The sequence below is a fragment of the Ctenocephalides felis genome, unplaced genomic scaffold (genome assembly GCF_003426905.1).
Source record: "Ctenocephalides felis isolate EL2017-DRISC unplaced genomic scaffold, ASM342690v1 CF-g0.4_SCAFFOLD_01604, whole genome shotgun sequence".
Classification (NCBI taxonomy): Eukaryota; Metazoa; Arthropoda; class Insecta; order Siphonaptera; family Pulicidae; genus Ctenocephalides; species Ctenocephalides felis.
In genome coordinates, this window is record NW_020537758.1 from 29,131,100 (window position 1) to 29,137,328 (window position 6,229).

Below are 6,229 nucleotides of genomic sequence, written 5' to 3' on the forward strand. Positions count from 1 at the left end.
ATGTTTATCATCTAATCAATTCTAATTCGATCAAAAAATCAAGTAGTCATATCCATCTGGAGAACTATTTGGAACTTGAAATAATAATCAATATATTCAAAGAAAAGCGAGTACTTAACATTTACCTAATCTCACGTTTCAGGAGAAAGTCTCAGAAGTCAATGATCGCAAAAATTCTAAATTCAACTAAACTGGCAACCAACTAGTGCACGATACGAACCGATTACTTCAGGCCCGTGGACACCTGGCCGCTAAGGTGGATTTTATATACGGTTCGCAGCAGCGCGGAACGTTCTAATTTCTTGAACGTTGCGCCCCAATGGCAGACATTTAACGGGGGCAACTGGGAACGCGTAGAGTCCTCGGTGAGGAATTTTGTTAGCGCCAGAGGAATCGAGGTGAGAATTAATTCACGATTAATAGATTATACTGGCTGTTTCTCTAGCTTTTGTATACCCATTTTCTCTCTTTGTGGAAGAAATATAAATTGCTTAAATAGATAAAAAAATTATATCTTTGTTATTTAAAATATTGCCTAATTTTATTTTATTAGGATTATTTTATTAATCATAGCATACATATAGATACATTGTAATCAGGGGGCGTCCATTAATCACGTGAGGTTTTTAGGCGGAGGGGGGGGGGGGTTTGACAAAAAATCACGAAATATCACGTGGGGGAGGGAGGGTATAGTAAGATATCACGTGTATTTATTTTGTAACTGATTTTTTAAAAAATATTCGAACATTTTCAAAAAAAAATTCTGAAAAATTAGTTTTTTCACGTAACTAAAAATACACGTGATGTTTGGTGAGGGAGGGGGGTAATTTTGCATATCACCACGTATCAACAAGGGAGAGGGGGGGTCCAAAAATCCTTAAAAACTAGCTCACGTGATTAATGGACGCTCCCTCATACGCAGCGCCGTCAACCTCATATCGAACAATAGCGATATTCATTTACACTTGAAAATATAGATCCAAAATATGAATCCAAGGAAAAGTAGCCTTCTCCGGCAATTGCTGCATGTAGTATATTTTTTATAAGTTTTTTATACTAACTGATAACCCAGTGCAACTTAGTATTTCTGAAAATTGTACAATAGTGTTCCCTTTATATCGTTTATACCTCTTGAATCATTTCATGGAGCTAATAATTAATTAAAATCTTAAGGTTTAAATACGTTTGAACAACTATCTTTGGTAGGACAATATTTAAAAAAAAAATACACGTAAGTCAGTGTTTATGCCCAAGCCTCAACCATGGTCTAATAAAATTAAATAATTAAGTTCATACATAATAGATATAGTAAAACCTAATCCCTTTTATTACAATATGTCGAAATTCGAAATGATCCCTTATACAATCATTTATCGGACTTTCTAAGAAACTCAGCTTCTTTCAACTCGAACCCACTAAATCAAAGATCGATATAATTTAATTAATTAATAAAATGGACAGTTGCTTGCACACAAAAATGAATCAATCAGAAAAATAATATAAAAATATTAAAACCTGTAAATTAGTAATATCTCAACATTCATCTATGTAACATCAGTATTGAATCAGCATTCAAACATCATTACATTAACATTCAAACATATCAAAAATTATCTGATAATCTTCAACACCGTTTTATTTTTTCTAAATAACAATATTTTAAACTATATATCATTTTTTAATGGTCTGATAAAGCCAATAATTATATCTGGTTATTTGGCGAAAAGTGATCTATTTTAACAGAGTTCGGTATTTTAATATGTTGTAACAAAATTATACAATTCACACACACACACATACACACACACACACACACATATATATATATGTATATAATTATATATATATATATGTAATTGAATTTAATAATAAGATCTTAAACATTAAATTAAAAATAACCACATGAGGAATTTGTAATATCCAGTTACCAAAATAAGTAACAATATATATTTTCAGGTTGATCTCTACACGGGCACAAACGGTATCTTGACATTCCCAAACGAACAAGGCGAGCAAAAAGAGATCTATCTGAATTTCGACAATAACGCAAATCCTAGATTACCCGTTCCGAAAGTTTACTACAGAATCATTTACGAACCTAAGACCAACTTGGGTGTGGTGTTGATAGGTGTGAATAATCCGTACGCCAGTTTAGATGAGATTAGAAAGGACTATGTCTACTGCACCGACGTAATCTCTAAACTCGATTGGTTGCATTTTGATTCAAAGGATGTGAAACGAGGTTATACGTATGCATGTGAGGTGCCTGAGTTCTTGAAAGCGGTTCCGGACGCACCTCAATTGGATGTTAAAGGACTCTTATTGTGATAACTGATGGATGAAAGTCTCAATATCATAGTTTATTTATAAAAACATTATTTATTTTATTTTATATTTTGTAATAGATATAGTCCACAAACAGTAGAAACTTGAACTTTGAAACAATTACGTAGAACTTGGAGTTTTGCACAAACATTTATTTTTCTAAGACTAATAATGTACATACATGCCACTGAAAACTTTTCACGAGACATAAGTTATAATTCGTGCTTTTTTCATTGTTCGAGTACTTTATATATACATATATATATATATATATATATATATATATATATATATATAGATATATGAATTTATGGCTTTAATACCCTGAGAGTCTCAGCAGGACCCTTGCTCACAACAAAAACTGCAAAATAAAATATGGATTTAAAGCAATGAATATATAAAATTTATAAAATTTAATAATTTAAAAAAACATTAAGTAAATATTGCAGAATAATTCATATTTTATGTGGCTACAATTTTTTTTATTTTATTCAAAAATTATTAAAAAAAAATAAGCTAATTTAATGTAATAATGCATTGAAAAACCATATAATTGTATATATTGATATATAATTAAAAATGTGTATATGGATAATAATAGGTTTAAATTATGTCGTATTATATTAACACTCCTTTATTTTCTTCTAATTGGCATATTTATTTCATACAGCTTGCAAATTAAAAATATTGATGTACGTAATGCTGATGCGACGCTAGTAGACTAGTTTTTTAAAAAAAATATGTTATATTAAAAAAAATTGAATTTAAACTACGAAGAATTCTTGAATACTAATGTTTAATTAAATCAATGCTTAATATACTGTAATAGTAAAAATTACAGTCATATGTCAAAACAGAAAAAGTGAATGTTTACAGTTAAATTCAAATTAAAATCATGCATACCTAATTCAAAATTAAACATTTACAGTCCTATAAACAGTATTCATACCATTACTCCGTCGTCTTGATAAATTCATCAGAATCATTCCTACATAATGAAATGCAATTTCACATTACATAATACAAATCCCAATAGTTATATTACATATATAATAAATTGCATTCATGTACTGATTACTTTCATGTGTGAGCTTTTAATAACGTGATACATTCCCATAAAACCTACAAATTTGTAATAGCGCACGGGGGCGCGCTAGCAATACAAATCGCCCGACGTCAGAGTAGGGTAGCTGCGGGCAGTCACATTAAAATCAATGAAAATATGAACACCCTCGTACGGAAGATTTCTATATATCCGGGGTTTATAAAGGAGAAATCTTTTATATTTATCTAGTAGAATCAAAAGGGAATTCAATGATGAAGATGTTATTAGACGAAGATTCGTATCAAGATATCGGAATTTTATAGCGTATTAATTCGTATGTATAACTTTCAATGTATTGTTGAAAAATGCAAGAAATATTAAAAAAAATCAACATTACATTGATAGAGAATTCATTGATTTATTGTGTTAAGGAGTATTTAATAAAAATGTTGTCATCATGAAACTTGATGTGAGTTTTTCTTATTATAAATACCTATCAAAATAGTATAATTACATAAACGTTTTTAGACGGGTCAATAAACCAACATTTTTTGAGTGCTCCTATACATTAAAGACTAAATTTATTATTTGAATTTTACTTTTATTTTTTTTATTTATTATTTGAATAGTTTAGCATTTGAATGCTTTTTAATTTTTGATATATGACTACGGCTTCTGTCTTTATTTTCTTTTCAAATATCTTTCATTATTTTATTTTATTCTGTAAATAAATAATATTGTTACTATCTGTATCATATGTAAGCATATTTTTAAATTTGCTATTTATATTGCAATTTTGTATATATGTTAATTGCTAAGCATAATGTAAAATAATTGTATTTCTGAGTTCTCTTGGAAGAAATCTGTTGGCTATATATTTAAAAATAAATAAATAAAATAAATATATAAATATATATAAAATATTTACAAATCGTTCTATGTATTGTAAAATTGAGAACGTACCAAGGATCATTTACTAAAATCTTTGATTGGATACCATGCATCGTAACAATGTTATGTAATACACCTGTGTAGCCTTACAGTCTTTAGAATGAAAAACTAAAGTTAATAAAATATTGCTATCACAAATGAGAAATTGTAAGTTTGCTTCTGTAAAAATGTTATATATTCATAGCCATTTTTAAATAAATTTGCTCTTACCTTTTTAATATAATTCAAAATTAATTATGTGCTTTCATATATATTTTTTAGATACCTATGAGAATAAAAATAATAAAACTATTTTTATTCTAATAGGAATCTAAAAAAATATATATGAAAGCACATATTTAATTTTGAATTTGAAAGCCAATCTTTAATACTAAAATCACGTGAAACAAGTAAATAATAATCTTATTTACATCATAAATATCGATGCTGTCTCCTCCTCGACCCATATCCAAAACCGCATACTTAATAAGCAAACCTCAATTACACAAATGCGTTCCATTCCGTTCATGATTGCCAAATTAAACATTCATATCCAAGACCAGACGTTGACCTCAACGGCGCTTCAATTTTCTCATAGTCGACCACAATTTACGAAGATACCCGTTTACCGCTGGACCAGTATCTCCCGCCCTCGTACACGGCGACCTGTCCCGGAGTAAAGCGCCGACGGCGAACATTACGCAACCCATTTTCAGCCAGTTTCGACCCATTCGCCCGTCGAGTGGGTGCCCACTGGACGCCCTCTTCCAACGATGCATCAACCGCCAAGAAGTCCCATACCGCAGGCGATGTAAGAGACCATATACATACATCGATATATTAGGGAAAGAGCTTGAAAATATTTTACTAAAGCAAAATAATATTTTATCTTAGAAAAATTACTGTTGGTACTAAAGCTCGAGTATTTTGATCTATTGTCTTGAATACTCTTATAATTTCAGTTTTAATTTTTGTTTGAACTGTGGTCAGAATTTAAGTTTTTTAAATACTTACAAACCACGTCGAATTTTTTAGACGACTAGTCAAACTGTTGCCTCATCTCTATGCGGTTACTTTTAAAATTCCAGTTGCCGTATTATTGATGAATTTTTATGATGCAGCAGTGCTTGGTGAAAACTGTTTTGACTTGTGAAAATACTGCTATCTATATTTTCAAGTGATTCAGATCTCTTTGCTCTAGCCACTTACCTTCGAGCCAACGAGTTCTTCCCTCATAATCCATCATTCACAAGCTACGTATTGCTACGTATGTGATCTACACTTTCTACAGCATTGAAATGAAAATGGATATTTTAAAATTTCTATTTGTTTTTATGTCTTTTACAATTGGTACATTGGTTGAAAGTCGATAATGTTAATAAGTGAATTTTCAACTCAGATATTTGAGTTTTTTTCGCGCATGAATTTCAGACAAACTAAACTTATATTGTTGTAAGCTTGTAAGATCGTATTAAAGTATGATCAAATCTGGTTTTCTCTCAATTGCTATATTTTTTGAATGTAATATATTTTTTAGAGAATATATTACTTTCAGCTCTTTCACTAAATGTACATTTATAGATTGATATTATATTGGGTCACCGCGTAATATCTAGTCTACCGCTAGTGGTTATAAATCAGAAAAGTCGAGAATCAATTTTGATAAGCAAAATAGTGTTTTATAATTGAATAATAATATTAGGAATTAGACTAACAATTGATCTAATTGCAATAAATACATACGTATTGACGATAAATATTAAAAATATGTATTAATGATTTTTGTCGAAATGTTATAGAAAGTTTAACCTACTGAAACGTCTACCATTTAAAAATAAAATTAATTATTGTATATATTCACTTATAAATAGTGAAGTTTAATAGTATTACTAATAATAAAACGAAAAATCGCATATTTACAAAGTGTTC

The 6,229-nt window shown here is 29.5% G+C and overlaps 1 pseudogene; it reads left to right on the plus strand.

The window, feature by feature from the left end:
• Positions 1-2,448, plus strand: part of LOC113373615 — a 13,739-nt pseudogene extending 11,291 nt beyond the window's left edge.
• The last annotated feature ends 3,781 nt before the right edge of the window (positions 2,449-6,229 follow it).